Source organism: Rattus norvegicus, chromosome 8, assembly GCF_021556685.1.
Source record: "Rattus norvegicus strain SHRSP/BbbUtx chromosome 8, alternate assembly SHRSP_T2T, whole genome shotgun sequence".
Classification (NCBI taxonomy): domain Eukaryota; kingdom Metazoa; phylum Chordata; class Mammalia; order Rodentia; family Muridae; genus Rattus; species Rattus norvegicus.
In genome coordinates, this window is record NC_141541.1 from 1,500,206 (window position 1) to 1,524,178 (window position 23,973).

A 23,973-nucleotide genomic window follows, 5' to 3' on the forward strand; every position below is an offset into this window, starting at 1 on the left:
GAGCCGAATCTCAGTAACTTTGTGAATTCAGTTAGTTCCCAATAGGCCTCAGTAATATTAAATGGATTGTTCGGGATATAGAAAAATTTTCAGGAAATGGAATAATAATTTCTAGGAGAATTTAGTGAGTTCCCAATGGGACATGCTTGTATGAGTGTGCTTTTCAATATATAGCAACATTTTAAGGAACGGAATTTAAGTATCATGGTGAATTCAATAGGTCCTAATAGGATTCGCGAGTAATAAGCTAGTTATTCAAGATAGAGCAACGTTTTAACGAACTGAAAAACTGTTTCTTTGTGAATGCAGTTTGTTCCCAGTAGCCTGATCTTGTAATAAATGTACTTTTAAAGATTTATCAAAATTTGGTGAGCCAAAACTGAGTAACTTGGTGAATTCAGTTAATTCTCAATAATCCGCAGTAGTAATAAGTGGACTGTTCGGAATATAGAAAAATTTTCACGAATGGAATCAAAATTTCAAGGCGAATTCAGGGAGTTACCAATGGGACATGCTTGTATGAGTGTGCTTTTTATTATATAGCAACATTTTAAGGAACGGAATCTAAGTATCATGGTGAATTCAATAGGTTCCCAATAGGATTCGCAAGTAATAAGCTTGTTATTAAAGATAGAGCAATGTTTTAACTAACCGAAACACTGTTTCTTGGTGAATTCAGTTAGTTCCCAGTAGCAGGCTCTTTTAATATGTGTACTTTTAAAGATTTATCAAAATTTGGTGAGCTGAATGTCAGTAACTTTGTGAATTCACTTAGTTCCCAATAGGCCGCAGTCGTAATAAGTGGACTGTTCGGGATATAGAAATATTGTCACGAATGGAATGAAAATTTCTAGGGGAATTCAGTGAGTTCCCAATTGGACATGCTTGTATGAGTGTGTTTTTCAATATATAGCAACATTTTAAGGAACGGTATCTAAGTATCATTGTGAATTCAGTAGGTTCCCAATAGGTTTGGCATGTAATAAACTTTTTATTGAAGATAGAGCAACGTTTGAACGAACTGAAACACTGTTTCTTTGGAATTCACTTAGTTCCCATTAGCAGGCTCTTGTAATTGTGTGCTTTTAAAGATTTATCAAAATTTGGTGATCCGAATCTTAGTAACTTGGTGAATTCGGTTAGTTTGCAATAGGCCGCAGTAGTAATAGGTGGACTGCTGGGGATATAGAAAAATTTTCACGAATGGAATCAAAATTTCTAGGCGAATTCCGTGAGTTCCTAATGGGACTAGCTTGTATGAGTGTGCTTTTCAATATATAGCAACATTTTAAGGAACGGAATCTAAGTATCATGGTGAATTCAATAGGTTCCCAATAGGATTCGCATGTAATAAGCTTGTTTTTCAGGATAGAGCAATGTATTAACGAACTGAAACACTATTTCTTTGTGAATTCAGTTAGTTCCCAGTAGCAGGCTCTTGTACTATGTGTACTTTTAAAGATTTATCAAAATTTGTTGAGATGAATCTCAGGAAGTTGGTGAATTCACTTAGTTCCCAATAGGCCGCAGTAGTAATAAGTGGACTGTTCGGATTATAGAAAAATTTTCACGAATGGAATCAAAATTTCGAGGCGAATTCCGTGAGTTCCTAATGGGAAATGCTTGTATGAGTGTGCTTCTCAGTATATAGCAACATTTTAAGGAACGGATTCTAAGTATCATGGCGAATTCAGTAGGTTCCCAGTAGGATTCGCATGTATAGGCTTGTTATTCAAAATAGAGCAAAGTTTTAACGAACTGAAACACTGTTTTTTCGTGAATTCAGTTAGTTCCCAGTAGCAGATTCTTGTACTATTTATACTTTTAAAGATTTATCAAAATTTGTTGAGCCGAACCTCAGTACTTGGTGATTTCAGTTTCTTCCCAATAGGGCTCAATAGTAATAAGTGGACTGGTCGGGATATAGAAAAATGTTCACGAATGGAATCAAAATTTCTAGGCGAATTCAGTGAGTTCCCAATGGGACATGCTTGTATGAGTGTGCTTTTCAATATATAGCAACATTTTAAGGAATTGAGTCTAAGTATCATGGTGAATTCAATAGGTCCCAATAGGATTCGCGAGTAATAAGCTTGTTATTCAAGATAGAGCAACGTTTTAACGAACTGAAACACTGTTTCTTTGTGAATTCAGGTAGTTCCCAGTAGCAGTCTCTTGTAATATGTGAACTTTTAAAGATTTATCAAAATTTGGTGATCCCAGTCTGAGTAACTTTGTGAATTCAGTTAATTCCCAATAGGCCGCAGTAGTGATAAGTGGACTGCTCGGAATATAGAAAATTTTTCACGAATGGAATCAAAATTTCTAAGCGAATTCAGTGAGTTCCCAATGGGACATGCTTGTATGAGTGTGCTTTTCAATATATAGCAACACTTTAAGGAACGGAATGTAAGTATCATGGTGAATTCAATAGGTTCCCAATAGGATTCGTAAGTAATAAGCTTGTTATTCAAGATAGAGCAATGTTTTAACGAACTGAAACACTGTTTCTCTGTGAATTCAGTTAGTTTTCGGTAGCAAGCTCTTGTAATATGTGTACTTTTAAAGATTTATCAAAATTTGGTGAGCCGAATCTCAGTAACTTCGTTTATTCGGGTAGTTCCAAATAGGCCGAGGTAGTAATAAGAAGACTGTTCAGGATATAGAAAAATTTTCACGAATAGAATCAAAATTTCTAGGCGAATTCAGTGAGGTCCCAATGGGACATGCTTGCATGAGTGTGATTTTCAATATATAGCAACATTTTAAGGAACGGAATCTAAGTATCATGGTGAATTTAGGTTCCCAATAGGATTCGCATGTAATAAGCTTGTTATTCAAGATACAGCAACGTTTTAACGAACTGAAACACTGTTTATTTGTGAATTCAGTTAGTTACCAGTAGCAGGCTCTTGTAATATGTGTACTTTTAAAGATTTGTCAAAATTTAGTGAGCCGAATCTCAGTAACTGGGTGTATTCAGTTTGTTCCCAATAGGCCTCAGTAGTAACAAGTGGACTGTTCGGGATATAGAAAAATTTTCACGAATGGAATCAAAATTTCTAGGCAAATTCAGTGAGTTCCCAATGGGACATGCTTGTATGAGTGTGCTTTTCAATATATAGCAACATTTTAAGGAACGGAATCTAAGTATCATGGTGAATTCAATAGGTTCCCAATAGGATTCGCATGTAATAAGCTTGTTCTTCAAGATAGAGCAATGTATTAACGAACTGAAACACTGTTTCTTGGTGAATTCAGTTAGTTCCCAGTAGCAGGCTCTTGTAATATGTGTACTTTTAAAGATTTATCAAAATTTGGTGATCCCAATCTGAGTAACTTGGTGAATTCAGTTAATTCCCAATAGGCCGCAGTAGTGATAAGGGATTGTTCCGAAAATAGAAAAATTTTCACGAATGGAATCAAAATTTCTAGGCGAATTCATTGAGTTCCCAATGGGACATGCTTGTATGAGTGTGCTTTTCAATATATAGCAACATTTTAAGGAACGGTTTCTAAGTATCATTGTGAATTCAGTAGGGTCCCAATAGTATTGGCATGTAATAAGCTTGTTATTCAAGATAGAGCAACGTTTGAACGAACTGAAACACTGTTTCTTTGTGAATTCAGTTAATTCCCAGTGCCAGGCTCTAATAATTGTGTGCTTTTAAAGATTTATCAAAATTTGGTGAGCAGAATCTCAGTAACTTTGTGAATTCGGTTAGTTCGCAATAGGTCACAGTAGTAATAATGGACTGTTCGGGATATAGTAAATTTTCACGAATGGAATCAAAATTTGTAGGCGAATTCCGTGAGTTCCTAATGGACCATGTTTGTATGAGTGTGCTTTTCAATATATAGCAACACTTTAAGGAAAGGATTCTAAGTATCATGGTGAATTCAGTAGGTTCCCAATACGATTCGCATGTACTAAGCATGTTATTCAAGATAGAGCAACGTTTAACGAACTGAAACACTGTTTCTTTGTGAATTCAGTTAGTTCCCAGTAGCAGGATCTTGTAATATGTGTACTTTTAAAGATTTATCAAAATTTGGTCTGCCGAATCTCAGTAACTGGGTGAATTCAGTTTGTTCCCAATAGGCCGTAGTAGTAATAAGTGGACTGTTCGGGATATAGAAACGTTTTCAGGAATGGAATAAAAATTTCTAGGCGAATTCAGGGAGTTCCCAATGGGACATGCTTGTATGAGTGTGCTTTTCCATATATAGCAACATTTTAAGGAACGGAATCTAAGTATCATGGTGAATTCAATAGGTTCCCAATAGGATTCGCATGTAATAAGCTTGTTTTTCAAGATTGAGCAACGTATTAACGAACTGAAATACTGTTTCTTTGTGAATTCAGTCAGTTCCCAGTAGCACGCTCTTGTAATATGTGTACTTTTAAAGATTTATCAAAATTTGGTGAGCCGAATCTCAGTAACTTAGTGAATTCGGTTAGTTCCCTATAGGCGTCAGTAGTATTAAGTGGACTGTTCGGGATATAGAAAAATTTTCACGAATAGAATCAAAATTTCTAGGCGAATTGAGTGAGTTCCCAACGGGACATGCTTGCATGAGTGTGCTTTTCAATATATAGCAACATTTTAAGGAACGGAATCTAAGTATCATAGTGAATTCAGTAGGTTCCCAATAGGATTCGCATGTAATAAGCTTGTTATTCAAGATAGAGCAACGTTTTAACGAACTGAAATACTGTTTCTTTGTGAATTCAGTTAGTTCCCAGTAGCAGGCTCTTGTAATATGTATTCTTTTAAAGATTAATCAAAATTTGTTGAGCCGAATCTCAGATACTTGGTGAATTCAGTTTCATCCCAATAGGGCTCAGTAGTAATAAGTGGACTGTGCGGGATATAGAAAAATTTTCAGGAATGGAATCAAAATTTCTAGGCGAATTCAGTGAGTTCCCAATGGGACATGCTTGTATGAGTGTGCTTTTCAATATATAGCAACATTTTAAGGAACGGAATCTAAGTATCTTGGTGAATTCAATAGGTCCCAATAGGATTCGCGAGTAAGAAGCTTGTTATTGAAGATAGAGCAACGTTTTAACAACTGAAACACTGTTTCTTTGTGAATTAAGTTAATTCCCAGTAGCAGTCTCTTGTAATATGTGTACTTTTAAAGATTTATCAAAATTTGGTGTGATGAATCTCAGGAACTTGATGAATCCACTTAGTTCCCAATAGGCCGCAGTAGTAATAAGTGGACTCTTCGGGATATAGAAACATTTAGAATGGAATCAAAATTTCTAGGCGAATTCAGCGAGTTACCAATGGGACATGCTTGTATGAGTGTGCTTTTCAATATATAGCAACATTTTAAGGAACGGAATCTAAGTATCAGGTTGAATTCAATAGGTCCCAACAGGATTCGCAAGAAATAAGCTTGTTATTCCAGATAGAGCAATGTTTTAACCAACTGAAACACTGTTTCTTTGTGAATTCAGTTAGTTCCCAGTAGCAGGCTCTTCTCATATGTGTACTTTTAAAGATTTATCAAAATTTGGTGTGATGAATCTCAGGAACTTGGTGAATTCACTTACTTCCCAATAGGCCGCAGTAGTAATAAGTAGACGCTTCGGGATATAGAAAATTTTTCCCGAATGGAATCAAAAATTCTAGGCGAATTCAGTGAGTTCCCAATGGGACATGCTTGTATGAGTGTGCTTTTCAATATATAGCAACATTTTAAGAACGGAATCTAAGTATCATGGTGAATTCGGTAGTTCCCAATAGGATTCGCATGTAATAAGCTTGTTATTCAAGATAGAGCAACGTTTTAACGAACTGAAACACTGTTTCTTTGTGAATTCAGATAGGTCCCAGTAGCAGGCTCTTGTAATATGTGTACTTTTAAATATTTATCAAAATTTGTTGAGCCGAATCTCAGTAACTTTGTGAATTCAGTTAGTTCCCAATAGGCCTCAGTAATATTAAATGGATTGTTCGGGATATAGAAAAATTTTCAGGAAATGGAATAATAATTTCTAGGAGAATTCAGTGAGTTCCCAATGGGACATGCTTGTATGAGTGTGCTTTTCAATATATAGCAACATTTTAAGGAACGGAATTTAAGTATCATGGTGAATTCAATAGGTCCTAATAGGATTCGCGAGTAATAAGCTAGTTATTCAAGATAGAGCAACGTTTTAACGAACTGAAAAACTGTTTCTTTGTGAATGCAGTTTGTTCCCAGTAGCCTGATCTTGTAATAAATGTACTTTTAAAGATTTATCAAAATTTGGTGAGCCAAAACTGAGTAACTTGGTGAATTCAGTTAATTCTCAATAATCCGCAGTAGTAATAAGTGGACTGTTCGGAATATAGAAAAATTTTCACGAATGGAATCAAAATTTCAAGGCGAATTCAGGGAGTTACCAATGGGACATGCTTGTATGAGTGTGCTTTTTATTATATAGCAACATTTTAAGGAACGGAATCTAAGTATCATGGTGAATTCAATAGGTTCCCAATAGGATTCGCAAGTAATAAGCTTGTTATTCAACATAGACCAACGTTTTAACGAACTGAATCACTGTTTCTTTGAGAATTCAGTTAGTTCCCAGTAGCAGGTTCTTGTAATATGTGTACTTTTAAAGATTTATCAAAATTTAGTGAGCCGAATCTCAGTAACTGGGTGTATTCAGTTTGTTCCCAATAGGCCTCAGTAGTAATAAGTGGACTGTTCGGGATATAGAAAAATTTTCAGGAATGGAATCAAAATTTCTAGGCGAATTCAGTGAGTTCCCAATTGGACATGCTTGTATGAGTGTGCTTTTCAATATATAGCAACATTTTAAGGAACGGATCTAAGTATCATGGTGAATTCAATAGGTCCCAATAGGATTCGCGAGTAATAAGCTTGTTATTGAGGATAGAGCAACGTTTTAACAACTGAAACACTGTTTCTTTCTGAATAAAGGTAGTTCCCAGTAGCAGGCTCTTGTAATATGTGTACTTTTAAAGATTTTTCAAAATTTGGTGATCCCAATCTGAGTAACTTGGTGAATTCAGTTAATTCCCAATAGGCCGCAGTAGTGATAAGTGGACTGTTCGGAATATAGAAAATTTTTTACCAATGGAATCAAAATTTCTAAGCGAATTCAGTGAGTTCCCAATGGGACATGCTTGTATGAGTGTGCTTTTCAATATATAGCAACACTTTAAAGAACGGAATATAAGTATCATGTTGAATTCCATAGGTTCCCAATAGGATTCGCAAGATTAAAGCTTGTTATTCAAGATAGAGCAACGTTTTAACCAACTGAAACATTGTTTCTTTGTAAATTCAGTTAGTTCCCAGTAGCAGGCTCTTGTAATATGTGTACTTTTAAAGATTTATCAAAATTTGTTCAGCCGAATCTAAGTAACTTGGTGAATTCACTTAGTTCCCAATAGGCCGCAGTAGTAATAAGTGTGCTTTTCGGGATATAGAAAAATTTTCATGAATGGAATCAAAATTTCTAGGCGAATTCAGTGAGTTCCCAATGGGATATTCTTGTATGAGTGTGTTTTTCAATATATAGCAACATTTTAAGGAGCGGTATCTAAGTATCATGGTGAATTCAGTAGGTTCCCAATAGGATTGGCATGTAATAAGCTTGTTATTCAAGATAGAGCAACGTTTTAACGAACTGAAACACTGTTTCTGTGTGAATTCAGTTAGTTCCCAGTAGCAGGCTCTTGTAATTGTATCCTTTTAAAGATTTATCAAAATTTGGTGAGCCGAATCTCAGTAACTTAGTGAAGTCGGTTATTTCCCTATAGGCCTCAGTAGTAGTAAGTGGACTGTTCGGGATATAGAAAAATTTTCACGAATAGAATCAAAATTTCTAGGCGAATTCAGTGAGTTCCCAACGGGACATGCTTGCATGAGTGTGCTTTTCAATATATAGCAACATTTTAAGGAACGGAATCTAAGTATCATAGTGAATTCAGTAGGTTCTCAATAGGATTCGCATGTAATAAGCTTGTTATTCAAGATAGAGCAACGTTTTAACGAATAGAAACACTGTTTCTTTGTGAATTCAGTTAGTTCCCAGTAGCAGGCTCTTGTAATTGTGTGCTTTTAAAGATTTATAAAAATTTGGTGATCCCAATCTGAGTAACTTGGTGAATTCAGTTAATTCCCAATAGGCCGCAGTAGTAATAAGTGGACTGTTCGGGATATAGAAAAATTTTCACGAATGGAATCAAAATTTATAGGCGAATTCAGTGAGTTCCCAATGGGACATGCTTGTATGAGTGTGCTTTTCAATATATAGCAACATTTTAAGGTATGGTATCTAAGTATCATTGTGAATTCAGTAGGTTCCCAATAGGATTGGCATGTAATAAGCTTGTTATTCAAGATAGAGCAACGTTTGAACGAACTGAAACACTGTTTCTTTGTGAATTCATTTAGTTCCCAGGGCCAGGCTCTTGTAATTTTGTGCTTTTAAAGATTTATCAAAATATAGTGAGCAGAATCTCAGTAACTTAGTGAAGTCGGTTAGTTCCCAAAAGGCCGCAGTAGTAATAAGTGGACTGTTCTTGATATAGACATATTGTCACGAATGGAATGAAAATTTCTAGGCGAATTCAGAGGGTACCCAATGGGACATGCTTGTATGAGTGTGCTTTTCAATATATGGACACATTTTAAGGAACAGATTCTAAGTATCATGGCGAATTCAGTAGGTTCCCAATAGGATTCGCATGTATAGGCATGTCATTCAAGATACAGCATAGTTTTAACGAACTGAAACACTGTTTTTTTGTGAATTCAGTTAGTTCCCAGTAGCAGGCTCTTGTAATATGTGTACTTTTAAAGATTTATCAAAATTTAGTGAGCCGAATCTCAGTAACTAGGTGTATTCAGTTTGTTCCCAATAGGCCTCAGTAGTAATAAGTACTGTTCGGGATATAGAAAAATTTTCAGGAATGGAATCAAAATTTCTAAGCGAATTAAGTGAGTTCCCATTGGGACATGCTTGTATGAGTGTGCTTTTCAATATATAGCAACATTTAAGGAACGGAATCTAAGTATCATGTTGAATTCAATAGGTCACAATAGGATTCGCAAGATTAAAGCTTGTTATTCAAGATAGAGCAACGTTTTAACGAACTGAAACACTGTTTCTTTGTGAATTCAGTTAGTTCCCAGTAGCCTGATCTTGTAATAAACGTACTTTTAAAGATTTATCAAAATTTGGTGAGCCGAAACTGAGTAACTTGGCGAATTCAGTTAATTCCCAATAGGCCGCAGTAGTAATAAGTGGACTGTTCGGAATATAGAAAATTTTTTACGAATGGAATCAAAATTTCTAAGCGAATTCATGGTGAATTCAATAGTTCCAATGGATTCGGAAGTAATAAGCTTGTCATTCAAGATAGAGCAAAGTTTTAACGAACTGAAACACTTTATTTGTGAATTCAGTTAGTTCCCAGTAGCAGGCTCTTGTAATATGTGTACTTTTAAAGATTTATCAAAATTTGATCAGATGAATCTTAGTAAATTTGTGAATTCACTTACTTCCCAATAGGCCGCAGTAGTAATAAGTGGATTGTTCGGGATATATAAAAATTTTCACGAATGTAATCAAAATTTCAAGGCCAATTCAGTGAGTTCCCAATGGGACATCCTTGTATGAGTTTGCTTTTCAATATATAGCAACATTTTAAGGAATGGAATCTAAGTATCATGTTGAATTCAATAGGTCCCAATAGGATTCGCGAGTAATAAGCTTGTTATTCGAGATAGAGCAACATTTTAACGAACTGAAACACTGTTTCTTTGTGAATTCAGTTAGTTCCCAGTAACAGGCTCTTGTAATATGTGTACTTTTAAAGATTTATCAAAATTTGGTGAGATGAATCTCAGGAACTTGGTGAATTCATTTAGTTCCCAATAGGCCACAGTAGTAATAAGTGGACTGTTCGGGATATAGAAAAATTTTCACGAATGGAATCAAAATTTCTAGGCGAATTCCGTGAGTTTCAAATGGGACATACTTGTATGAGTGTGCTTTTCAATATATAGCAACATTTTAAGGAACGGATTCTAAGTATCGTGGTGAATTCAGTAGTTTCTCCATAGGATTCGCATGTAATAAGCTTGTTATTCAAGATAGAGCAACGTTTCAACGAACTGAAACACTGTTTCTTTGAGAATTAACTTAGTTCCCAGTAGCAGGCTCTTGTAATATGTGTACTTTTAAAGATTTATCAAAATTTGGTGAGCCGAATGTCAGTAAGTTGGTGAATTCGGTTAGTCCCCAATAGGCATCAATAGTATTAAGAGGACTGTTCGGGATATAGAAATATTGTCACTAATGGAATGAAAATTTCTAGGCGAATTCAGTGGGTTCCCAATGGGACATGCTTGTATGAGTGTTCTTTTCAATATATAGCAACATTTTAAGGAACGGATTCTAAGTATCATGGCGAATTCAGTAGGTTTCAATAGGATTCGCATGTATAGGCTTGTCATTCAAGATAGAGCAAAGTTTTAACGAACTGAAACACTTTATTTGTGAATTCAGTTAGTTCCCAGTAGCAGGCTCTTGTAATATGTGTACTTTTAAAGATTTATCAAAATTTGGTGAGCCGAATCTCCGTAACTTCGTTAATTCGGGTAGTTCCAAATAGGCCGAGGGAGTAATACGTGGACTGTTCGGGATATAGAAAAATTTTCACGATTGGAATGAAAATTTCTAGGCTAATTCAGTGAGTACCCAATGGGACATGCTTTTATGAGTGTGCTTTTCAATATATAGCAACATTTTAACGAACGGAGACTAAGTAATATGGTGAATTCAATAGGTCCCAATGTATTCGCAAGTAATAAGCTTGTTATTCAAGATAGAGCAAAGTTTTAACGAACTGAAACACTGTTTCTTTGTGAATTCAGTTAGTTCCAAGTAGCAGGCTCTAGTAATATGTGTACTTTTAAAGATTTATCAAAATTTGGTGAGATGAATCTCAGTAACTTTGTGAATTCCCTTAGTGCCCAATAGGCCGCAGTAGTAATAAGTGGACTGTTCGGGATATAGAAAAATTTTCAGGAATGGAATCAAAATTTCTAGGCAAATTCAGTGAGTTCCCAATGGGACATGTTTGGATGAGTGTGCTTTTCAATATATAGCAACATTTACAGGAACGAAATCTAAGTATCATGGTGAATTCAATAGGTTCCCAATAGATTTCGCAAGTAATAAGCTTGTTATTAAAGATAGAGCAACGTTTTAACTAACCGAAACAATGTTTCTTGGTGAATTCAGTTAGTTCCCAGTAGCAGGCTCTTGTAATAAGTGTACTTTTAAAGATTTATCAAAATTTGGTGAGCCGAATCTCAGTATCTGGGTGAATTCAGTTAGTTCCCTATAGGCCTCAGTAGTAATAAGTGGACTGTTCGGGATATAGTAAAATTTTCAGGAATGGAATGAAAACTTCTAGGCAAATTCAGTGAGTTCCCAACGGGACGTGCTTGTATGAGTATGCTTTTCATTATAAAGCAACATTTGAAGGAACAGAATCTAAGTATCATGGTGAATTCAATAGGTTCTGAATAGTATTCGCATGTAATAAGATTGTTTTTCAAGATAGAGCAACGTTTTAACGAACTGAAGCACTGTTTTTTTGTGAATTCAGTTAGTTCCCAGTAGCAGGCTCTTGTAATATGTGTACTTTTAAAGAATTATCAAAATTTGGTGAGATGAATCTCAGTAACTTTGTGAATTCACTTAGTCCCCTATAGGCCGCAGTTGTAATAAGTGTACTGATCGGGATATAGAAATATTGTCACGAATGGAATGAAAATTTCTAGGCGAATTCAGTGAGTTCCCAATGGGAAATGCTTGTATGAGTGAGCTTTTCAATATATAGCAATATTTTAAGGAACGGAATATAAGTATCATGGTGAATTCAGCAAGTTCCCAATAGGATTCGCATGTAATAAGCTTGTTATTCAAGATAGAGCAACGTTTTAACGAACTGAAACACTGTTTCTTTGTGAATTCAGTTAGTTCCCAGTAGCAGGATCTTGTAATATGTGTACTTTTAAAGATTTATCAAAATTTGGTGAGCCGAATCTCAGTAACTGGGTGAATTCAGTTAGTTCCCAATAGGCCTCAGTAGTAATAAGTGGACTTTTCGGGACATAGAAAAATTTTCAGGAATGGAATCAAAATTTCTAGGCGAATTCAGGGATTTCCCAATGGGACATGCTTGTATGAGTGTGCTTTTCATTATATAGCAAAAATTTAAGGAACAGAATATAAGTATCATGGTGAATTCAATAGGTTCCCAATAGGATTCGCAAGTAATAAGCTTGTTATTCAAGATAGAGCAACGTTTTAACGAACTGAAACACTGTTTCTTTGTGAATTCAGTGAGTTCCCAGTAGCAGGCTCTTGTAATATGTGTACTTTTAAAGATTTATCCAAATTTGGTGAGATGAATCTCAGTAACTTTGTGAATTCACTTAGTTCCCAATAGGCCGCAGTACTAATAAGTGGACTGTTCGGGATATAGAAATATTGTCACGAATGGAATGAAAATTTCTAGGCGAATTCCGTGAGTTTCAAATGGGACATACTTGTATGAGTGTGCTTTTCAATATATAGCAACATTTTAAGGAACGGATTCTAAGTATCGTGGTGAATTCAGTAGTTTCTCCATAGGATTCGCATGTAATAAGCTTGTTATTCAAGATAGAGCAACGTTTTAACGAACTGAAACACTGTTTTTTTGTGAATTCAGTTAGTTCCCAGTAGCAGACTCTTGTAATTGTGTGCTTTTAAAGATTTATCAAAATTTGGTGAGCCGAATGTCAGTAAGTTGGTGAATTCGGTTAGTCCCCAATAGGCATAATAGTATTAAGAGGACTGTTCGGGATATAGAAAAAAGATCACGAATGGAATCAAAATTTCTATGCGAATTCAGTGATTTCCCAATGTGACATGCTTGTATGAGTGTGCTTTTCAATATATAGCAATATTTTAAGGAACGGAATCTTAGTATCAGGTTGAATTCAGTAGGTTCCCAATAAGATTTGCATGTAATAAGCTTGTTATTCAAGATAGAGCAAAGTTTTAACGAATTGAAACACTGTTTCTTTGTGAATTCATTTAGTTCCCAGTAGCAGGCTCTTGTAATATGTGTACTTTTAAAGATTTATCAAAATTTGGTGAGCCGAATCTCAGTAACTGGGTGAATTCAGTTAGTTCCCTATAGGCCTCAGTAGTAATAAGTGGACTGTTCGGGATATAGAAAAATTTTCAGGAATGGAATGAAAATTTCTAGGCAAATTCAGCGAGTTCCCAACGGGACGTGCTTGTATGAGTGTGCTTTTCATTATATAGCAACATTTGAAGGAACAGAATCTAAGTATCATGGTGAATTCAATAGGTTCTGAATAGTATTCGCATGTAATAAGATTGTTTTTCAAGATAGAGCAACGTTTTAACGAACTGAAGCACTGTTTTTTTGTGAATTCAGTTAGTTCCCATAGCAGGCTCTTGTAATATGTGTACTTTTAAAGAATTATCAAAATTTGGTGAGATGAATCTCAGTAACTTTGTGAATTCACTTAGTCCCCTATAGCAGCAGTTGTAATAAGTGTACTGATCGGGATATAGAAATATTGTCACGAATGGAATGAAAATTTCTAGGCGAATTCAGTGAGTTCCCAATGGGACATGCTTGTATGAGTGTGCTTTTCAATATATAGCAATATTTTAAGGAACGGAATCTAAGTATCATGGTGAATTCAGCAGGTTCCCAATAGGATTCGCATGTAATAAGCTTGTTATTTAAGATAGAGCAACGTTTTAACGAACTGAAACACTGTTTCTTTTGTGAATTCAGTTAGTTCCCAGTAGCAGGCTCTTGTAATATGTGTACTTTTAAAGATTTATCAAAATTTGGTGAGCCGAATCTCAGTAACTGGGTGAATTCAGTTAGTTCCCAGTAGGCCTCAGTCGTAATAAGTGGACTGTTCGGGATTATAGAAATATTGTCACGAATGGATTGAAAATTTCTAGGCGAATTCAGTGGGTTCCCAATGGGACATGCTTGTATGAGTGTGCTTTTCAATATATAGCAACATTTTAAGGAACGGATTCTAAGTATCATGGCGAATTCAGTAGGTTTCAATAGGATTCGCATGTATAGGCTTGTCATTCAAGATAGAGCAAAGTTTTAACGAACTGAAACACTTTATTTGTGAATTCAGTTAGTTCCCAGTAGCAGGCTCTTGTAATATGTATACTTTTAAAGATTTATCAAAATTTGTTGAGCCGAATCTCAGTAACTTGGTGAATTCAGTTTCTTCCCAGTAGGGCTCAGTAGTAATAAGTGGACTTTTTGGGATATAGAAAAATTTTCACGAATCGAATCAAAATTTCTAGGCGAAATCAGTGAGGTCCCAATGGGATATGCTTGTATGAGTGTGCTTTTCAATATGTAGCAACATTTTAAGGAACGGAATCTAAGTATCATGGTGAATTCAATAGGTCCCAATAGGATTCGCAAGTAGTAAGCTTGTTATTCAAGATACAGCAAAGTTTTAACGAACTGAAACACTGTTTCTTTGTGAAGTCAGTTAGTTCCTAGTAGCAGGCTCTTGTAATATGTGTACTTTTAAAGATTTATCCAAATTTGGTGATCCCAGTCTGAGTAACTTTGTGAATTCAGTTAATTCCCAATAGGCCGCAGTAGTGATAAGTGGACTGTTCGGAATATAGAAAATTCTTCACGAATGGAATCAAAATTTCTAAGCGAATTCAGTGAGTTCCCAATGGGACATGCTTGTATGAGTGTGCTTTTCAATATATAGCAACACTTTAAGGAACGGAATGTAAGTATCATGTTGAATTCAATAGGTTCCCAATAGGATTGGTAAGTAATAAGCTTGTTATTCAAGATAGAGCAATGTTTTTTTTTGTTTTTTTTTTTTTAGTAATCTTTTTTTTTTATTAACTTGAGTATTTCTTATATACATTTCGAGTGTTATTCCCTTTCCCGGTTTCCGGGCAAACATCCCCCTCCCCCCTCCCCTTCCTTATGGGTGTTCCCCTCCCAACCCTCCCCCCATTGCCGCCCTCCCCCCATAGACTAGTTCACTGTGGGTTCAGTCTTAGCAGGACCCAGGGCTTCCCCTTCCACTGGTGCTCTTACTAGGATATTCATTGCTACCTATGGGGTCAGAGTCCAGGGTCAGTCCATGTATAGTCTTTAGGTAGTGGCTTAGTCCCTGGAAGCTCTGGTTGCTTGGCATTGTTGTACTTTTGGGGTCTCGAGTCCCTTCAAACTCTTCCAGTTCTTTCTCTGATTCCTTCAATAGGGGACCTATTCTCAGTTCAGTGGTTTGCTGCTGGCATTCGCCTCTATATTTGCTGTATTCTGGCTGTGTCTCTCAGGAGTGATCTACATTCGGCTCCTGTCGGTCTGCACTTCTTTGCTTCATCCATCTTGTCTAATTGGGTGGCTGTATATGTATGGGCCACATGTGGGGCAGGCTCTGAATGGGTGTTCCTTCAGTCTCTGTTTTAATCTTTGCCTCTCCCTTCCCTGCCAAGGGTATTCTTTTTCCTCATTTAAAGAAGGAGTGAAGCATTCACATTTTGATCATCCGTCTTGAGTTTCCTTTGTTCTAGGGATCTAGGGTAATTCAAGCATTTGGGCTAATAGCCACTTATCAATGAGTGCATACCATGTATGTCTTTCTGTGATTGGGTTAGCTCACTCAGGATGATATTTTCCAGTTCCAACCATTTGCCTACGAATTTCATAAACTCGTTGTTTTTGATAGCTGAGTAATATTCCATTGTGTAGATGTACCACATTTTCTGTATCCATTCCTCTGTTGAAGGGCATCTGGGTTCTTTCCAGCTTCTGGCTATTATAAATAAGGCTGCGATGAACATAGTGGAGCACGTGTCTCTTTTATATGTTGAGGCATCTTTTGGGTATATGCCCAAGAGAGGTATAGCTGGATCATCAGGCAGTTCAATGTCCAATTTTCTGAGGAACCTCCAGACTGATTTCCAGAATGGTTTTACCAGTCTGCAATCCCACCAACAATGGAGGAGTGTTCCTCTTTCTCCACATCCTCGCCAGCATCTGCTGTCACCTGAGTTTTTGATCTTAGCCAATCGCACTGGTGTGAGGTGAAATCTCAGGGTTGTTTTGATTTGCATTTCCCTTATGACTAAAGATGTTGAACATTTCTTTAGGTGTTTCTCAGCCATTCGGCATTCCTCAGCTGTGAATTCTTTGTTTAGCTCTGAACCCCATTTTTTAATAGGGTTATTTGTTTCCCTGCGGTCTAACTTCTTGAGTTCTTTGTATATTTTGGAAATAAGGCCTCTATCTGTTGTAGGATTGGTAAAGATCTTTTCCCAATCTGTTGGTTGCCGTTTTGTCCTAACCACAGTGTCCTTTGCCTAGAGCAATGTTTTAACGAACTGAAACACTGTTTCTCTGTGAATTCAGTTAGTTCCCAGTAGCAAGCTCTTGTAATATGTGTACTTTTAAAGATTTATCAAAATTAGTGAGCCGAATCTCAGTAACTTCGTTAATTCGGGTAGTTCCAAATAGGCCGAGGTAGTAATAAGAAGACTGTTCGGGATATAGAAAAATTTTCACGAATAGAATCAAAATTTCTAGGCGAATTCAGTGAGTTCCCAATGGGACATGCTTGCATGAGTGTGCTTTTCAATATATAGCAACATTTTAAGGAACGGAATCTAAGTTTCATGGTGAATTCAGAAGGTTCCCAATAGGATTCGCATGTAATAAGCTTGTTATTCAAGAAACAGCAACGTTTTAACGAACTGAAACACTGTTTCTTTGTGAATTCAGTTAGTTCCCAGTAGCAGGCTTTTGTAATATGTGTACTTTTAAAGATTTATCAAAATTTGGTGAGATGAATCTCAGGAAGTTGGTGAATTCACTTAGTTCCCAATAGGCCGCAGTAGTTATAAGTGGACTGTTCGGGATATAGAAAAATTTTCACGAATGGAATCAAAATTTCTAGGCGAATTCCGTGAGTTCCTAATGGGAAATGCTTTATGAGTGTGCTTCTCAATATATAGCAACATTTTAAGGAACGGATTCTAAGTATCATGGCGAATTCAGTAGGTTCCCAGTAGGATTCGCATGTATAGGCTTCTCATTCAAAATATAGCAACGTTTTAACGAACTGAAACACTGTTTCTCTGTGAATTCAGTTAGTTCCCAGTAGCAGGCTCTTGTAATATGTGTACTTTTAAAGATTTATCAAAATTAAGTGAGCCGAATCTCAGTAACTGGGTGTATTCAGTTTGTTCCCAATAGGCCTCAGTAGTAATAAGTGGACTCTTCGGGATATAGAAAAATTTTCACAAACGGAATCAAAATTTCTAGGCAAATTCAGTGAGTTCCCAATGGGACATGATTGTATGAGTGTGCTTTTCAATATATAGCAACATTTTAAGGAACGGAATCTAAGTATCATGGTGAATTCAATAGGTTCCCAATAGGATTCGCATGTAATAAGCTTGTTTTTCAAGATAGAGAAATGTATTAACGAACTGAAACACTGTTTCTTTGTGAATTCAGTTAGTTCCCAGTAGCAGGCTCTTGTAATATGTGTTTTTAAAGATTTATCAAAATTTGGTGATCCCAATCTGAGTAACTTGGTGAATTCAGTTACTTCCCAATAGGCCGCAGTAGTGATAAGTGTATTGTTCGGAAAATAGAAAATTTTTCACGAATGGAATCAAAATTTCTAAGCGAATTCAGTGAGTTCCCAATGGGACATGCTTGTATGAGTTTGCTTTTCTATATATAGCAACACTTTAACGAACGGAATCTAAGTGTCATGGTGAATTCAATAGGTTCCCAATAGGATTCGTAAGTAATAAGCTTGTTATACAAGATAGAGCAAAGTTTTAACGAACTGAAACACTGTTTCTCTGTGAATTCAGTTAGTTCCCAGTAGCAGGCTCTTGTAATATGTGTACTTTTAAAGATTTATCAAAATTTGGTGAGCCGAATCTCCGTAACTTCGTTAATTCAGGTAGTTTCAAATAGGCCGAGGGAGTAATACGTGGCCTGTTCGGGATATAGAAAAATTTTCACGATTGGAATGAAAATTTCTAGGCTAATTCAGTGAGTACCCAATGGGACATGCTTTTATGAGTGTGCTTTTCAATATATAGCAACATTTTAACGAACGGAGACTAAGTAATATGGTGAATTCAATAGGTCCCAATGGATTCGCAAGTAATAAGCTTATTATTCAAGATAGAGCAAAGTTTTAACGAACTGAAACACTGTTTCTTTGTGAATTCAGTTAGTTCCAAGTAGCAGGCTCTTGTAATATGTGTACTTTTAAAGATTTATCAAAATTTGGTGAGATGAATCTCAGTAACTTTGTGAATTCACTTAGTGCCCAATAGGCCGCAGTAGTAATAAGTGGACTGTTCGGGATATAGAAAAATTTTCAGGAATGGAATCAAAATTTCTAGGCAAATTCAGTGAGTTCCCAATGGGACATGTTTGTATGAGTGTGCTTTTCAATATATAGCAACATTTACAGGAACGAAATCTAAGTATCATGGTGAATTCAGTAGGTTCCCAATAGATTTCGCAAGTAATAAGCTTGTTATTAAAGACAGAGCAACGTTTTAACTAACCGAAACAATGTTTCTTGGTGAATTCAGTTAGTTCCCAGTAGCAGGCTCTTGGAATAAGTGTACTTTTAAAGATTTATCAAAACTTGGTGAGCTGAATGTCAGTAACTTTGTGAATTCACTTAGTTCCCAATAGGCCGCAGTCGTAATAAGTGGACTGTTCGGGATTGTAGAAATATTGTCACGAATGGATTGAAAATTTCTAGGGGAATTCAGTGAATTCCCAATGGGACATGCTTGTATGAGTGTGCTTTTCAATATATAGCAACATTTTAAGGAACGGAATCTAAGTATCATGGTGAATTCAATAGGTCCCAATGGATTCGCATGTAATAAGCTTGTTATTCAAGATAGACCAACGTTTTAACGAACTGAATCACTGTTTCTTTGTGAATTCAGTTAGTTCCCAGTAGCAGGCTCTTGTAATATGTGTACTTTTAAAGATTTATCAAAATTTGGTGAGCCGAATCTCCGTAACTTCGTTAATTCAGGTAGTTTCAAATAGGCCGAGGGAGTAATACGTGGCCTGTTCGGGATATAGAAAAATTTTCACGATTGGAATGAAAATTTCTAGGCTAATTCAGTGAGTACCCAATGGGACATGCTTTTATGAGTGTGCTTTTCAATATATAGCAACATTTTAACGAACGGAGACTAAGTAATATGGTGAATTCAATAGGTCCCAATGGATTCGCAAGTAATAAGCTTATTATTCAAGATAGAGCAAAGTTTTAACGAACTGAAACACTGTTTCTTTGTGAATTCAGTTAGTTCCAAGTAGCAGGCTCTTGTAATATGTGTACTTTTAAAGATTTATCAAAATTTGGTGAGATGAATCTCAGTAACTTTGTGAATTCACTTAGTGCCCAATAGGCCGCAGTAGTAATAAGTGGACTGTTCGGGATATAGAAAAATTTTCAGGAATGGAATCAAAATTTCTAGGCAAATTCAGTGAGTTCCCAATGGGACATGTTTGTATGAGTGTGCTTTTCAATATATAGCAACATTTACAGGAACGAAATCTAAGTATCATGGTGAATTCAGTAGGTTCCCAATAGATTTCGCAAGTAATAAGCTTGTTATTAACGACAGAGCAACGTTTTAACTAACCGAAACAATGTTTCTTGGTGAATTCAGTTAGTTCCCAGTAGCAGGCTCTTGGAATAAGTGTACTTTTAAAGATTTATCAAAACTTGGTGAGCTGAATGTCAGTAACTTTGTGAATTCACTTAGTTCCCAATAGGCCGCAGTCGTAATAAGTGGACTGTTCGGGATTGTAGAAATATTGTCACGAATGGATTGAAAATTTCTAGGGGAATTCAGTGAATTCCCAATGGGACATGCTTGTATGAGTGTGCTTTTCAATATATAGCAACATTTTAAGGAACGGAATCTAAGTATCATGGTGAATTCAATAGGTCCCAATGGATTCGCATGTAATAAGCTTGTTATTCAAGATAGACCAACGTTTTAACGAACTGAATCACTGTTTCTTTGTGAATTCAGTTAGTTCCCAGTAGCAGGCTCTTGTAATATGTGTACTTTTAAAGATTTATCAAAATTTGGTGAGCCGAATGTCAGTAACTTTGTGAATTCACTTAGTTCCAAATAGGCCGTAGTCGTAATAAGTGGACTGTTCGGGATATTGAAATATTGTCAAGAATGGAATGAAAATTTCTAGGCGAATTCAGTGGGTTCCCAATGGGACATGATTGTATGAGTGTGCTTTTCAATGTATAACAACATTTAAGGAACGGATTCTAAGTATCATGGCGAATTCAGTAGGTTCCCAATAAGATTTGCATGTAATAAGCTTGTTATTCAAGATAGAGCAATGTTTTAACGAATTGAAACACTGTTTCTTTGTGAATTCAGTTAGTTCCCAGTAGCAGGCTCTTGTAATATGTGTACTTTTAAAGATTTATCAAAATTTGGTGAGCCGAATCTCAGTAACTGGGTGAATTCAGTTAGTTCCCTATAGGCCTCAGTAGTAATAAGTGGACTGTTCGGGATATAGAAAAATTTTCAGGAATGGAATGAAAATTTCTAGGCAAATTCAGGGAGTTCCCAACGGGACGTGCTTGTATGAGTGTGCTTTTCATTATATAGCAACATTTGAAGGAACAGAATCTAAGTATCATGGTGAATTCAATAGGTTCTGAATATTATTCGCATGTAATAAGATTGTTTTTCAAGATAGAGCAACGTTTTAACGAACTGAAGCACTGTTTTTTTGTGAATTCAGTTAGTTCCCAGTAGCAGGCTCTTGTAATATGTGTACTTTTAAAGAATTATCAAAATTTGGTGAGATGAATCTCAGTAACTTTGTGAATTCACTTAGTCCCCTATAGGCCGCAGTTGTAATAAGTGTACTGATCGGGATATAGAAATATTGTCACGAATGGAATGAAAATTTCTAGGCGAATTCAGTGAGTTCCCAATGGGACATGATTGTATGAGTGTGCTTTTCAATATTTAGCAATATTTTAAGGAACGGAATCTAAGTATCATGGTGAATTCAGCAAGTTCCCAATAGGATTCGCATGTAATAAGCTTGTTATTCAAGATAGAGCAGTGTTTTAACGAACTGAAACGCTGTTTCTTTGTGAATTCAGATAGTTCCCAGTAGCAGGCTCTTGTAATATGTGTACTTTTAAAGATTTATCAAAATTTGGTGAGCCGAATCTCAGTAACTGGGTGAATTCAGTTAGTTCCCAATAGGCCTCAGTAGTAATAAGTGGACTTTTCGGGACATAGAAAAATTTTCAGGAATGGAATCAAAATTTCTAGGCGAATTCAGGGATTTCCCAATGGGACATGCTTGTATGAGTGTGCTTTTCATTATATAGCAAAATTTTAAGGAACAGAATATAAGTATCATGGTGAATTCAATAGGTTCCCAATAGGATTCGCAAGTAATAAGCTTGTTATTCACGATAGAGCAACGTTTTAACGAACTGAAACACTGTTTCTTTGTGAATTCAGTGAGTTCCCAGTAGCAGGCTCTTGTAATATGTGTACTTTTAAAGATTTATCCAAATTTGGTGAGATGAATCTCAGTAACTTGGTGAATTCGGTTAGTTCCCAATAGTCAGCAGTAGTAATAAGTGGACTATTCGAGATATTGAAAAATTTTCAGGAATGGAATCAAATTTCTAGGCGAATTCAGTGAGTTCCCAATGGGACATGCTTGTGTGAGTGTGCTTTTCAATATATAGTAATATTTTCAGGAACGGAATCTAAGTATCATGGTGAATTCAGTAGGTTCCCAATAGTATTCGCATGTAATAAGCTTGTTATTAAAGATACAACAACGTTTTAACCAACTGAAACACTGTTTCTTTGAGAATTAACTTAGTTCCCAGAGGCAGGCTCTTGTAATATGTGTACTTTTAAAGATTTATCAAAATTTGGTGAGCCGAATGTCAGTAACTTTGTGAATTCACTTAGTTCCCAATAGGCCGCAGTCGTAATAAGTGGACTGTTCGGGATTATAGAAATATTGTCACGAATGGATTGAAAATTTCTAGGCGAATTCAGTGGGTTCCCAATAGGACATGCTTGTATGAGTGTGCTTTTCAATATATAGCAACATTTTAAGGAACGCATTCTAAGTATCATGGCGAATTCAGTAGGTTTCAATAGGATTCGCATGTATAGGCTTTTCATTCAAGATAGAGCAAAGTTTTAACGAACTGAAACACTGTTTCTTTGTGAATTCAGTTAGTTCCCAGTAGCAGGCTCTTGTAATATGTATTCTTTTAAAGATTTATCAAAATTTGTTGAGCCGAATCTCAGTAACTTGGTGAATTCAGTTTCTTCCCAATAGTGCTCAGTAGTAATAAGTGGACTGTTCGGGATATAGATAAATTTTCACGAATCGAATCAAAATTTCTAGGCGAAATCAGTGAGGTCCCAATGGGATATGCTTTTATGAGTGTGCTTTTCAATATGTAGCAACATTTTAAGGAACCGAATCTAAGTAACATGGTGAATTCAATAGGTCCCAATAGGATTCACAAGTAATAAGCTTGTTATTCAAGATACAGCAACGTTTTAACGAACTGAAACACTGTTTCTTTGTGAATTCAGTTAGTTCCTAGTAGCAGGCTCTTGTAATATGTGTACTTTTAAAGATTTATCAAAATTTGGTGATCCCAGTCTGAGTAACTTTGTGAATTCAGTTAATTCCCAATAGGCCGCAGTAGTGATAAGTGGACTGTTCGGAATATAGAAAATTTTTCACGAATGGAATCAAAATTTCTAAGCGAATTCAGTGAGTTCCCAATGGGACATGCTTGTATGAGTGTGCTTTTCAATATATAGCAACATTTTAACGAACGGAGACTAAGTAATATGGTGAATTCAATAGGTCCCAATGGATTCGCAAGTAATAAGCTTGTTATTCAAGATAGAGCAAAGTTTTAACGAACTGAAACACTGTTTCTTTGTGAATTCAGTTAGTTCCAAGTAGCAGGCTCTTGTAATATGTGTACTTTTAAAGATTTATCAAAATTTGGTGAGCCGAATCTCCGTAACTTCGTTAATTCGGGTAGTTCCAAATAGGCCGAGGTAGTAATACGTGGACTGTTCGGGATATAGAAAAATTTTCACGATTGGAATGAAAATTTCTAGGCTAATTCAGTGAGTACCCAATGGGACATGCTTTTATGAGAGAGCTTTTCAATATATAGCAACATTTTAACGAACGGAGACTAAGTAATATGGTGAATTCAGTAGGTTCCAATGGATTCGCAAGTAATAAGCTTGTTATTCAAGATAGAGCAAATTTTTAACGAACTGAAACACTGTTTCTTTGTGAATTCAGTTAGTTCCAAGTTGCAGGCTCTTGTAATATGTGCACTTTTAAAGAATTATCAAAATTTGGTGAGATGAATCTCAGTAACTTTGTGAATTCACTTAGTGCCCAATAGGCCGCAGTAGTAATAAGTGGACTGTTCGGGATATAGAAAAATTTTCAGGAATGGAATCAAAATTTCTAGGCAAATTCAGTGAGTTCCCAATGTGACATGTTTGTATGAGTGTGCTTTTCAATATATAGCAACATTTACTGGAACGAAATCTAAGTATCATGGTGAATTCAGTAGGTTCCCAATAGATTTCGCAAGTAATAAGCTTGTTATTAAAGATAGAGCAACGTTTTAACTAACCGAAACAATGTTTCTTGGTGAATTCAGTTAGTTCCCAGTAGCAGGCTCTTGTAATAAGTGTACTTTTAAAGATTTATCAAAATTTGGTGAGATGAATCTCAGTAACTTTGTGAATTCACT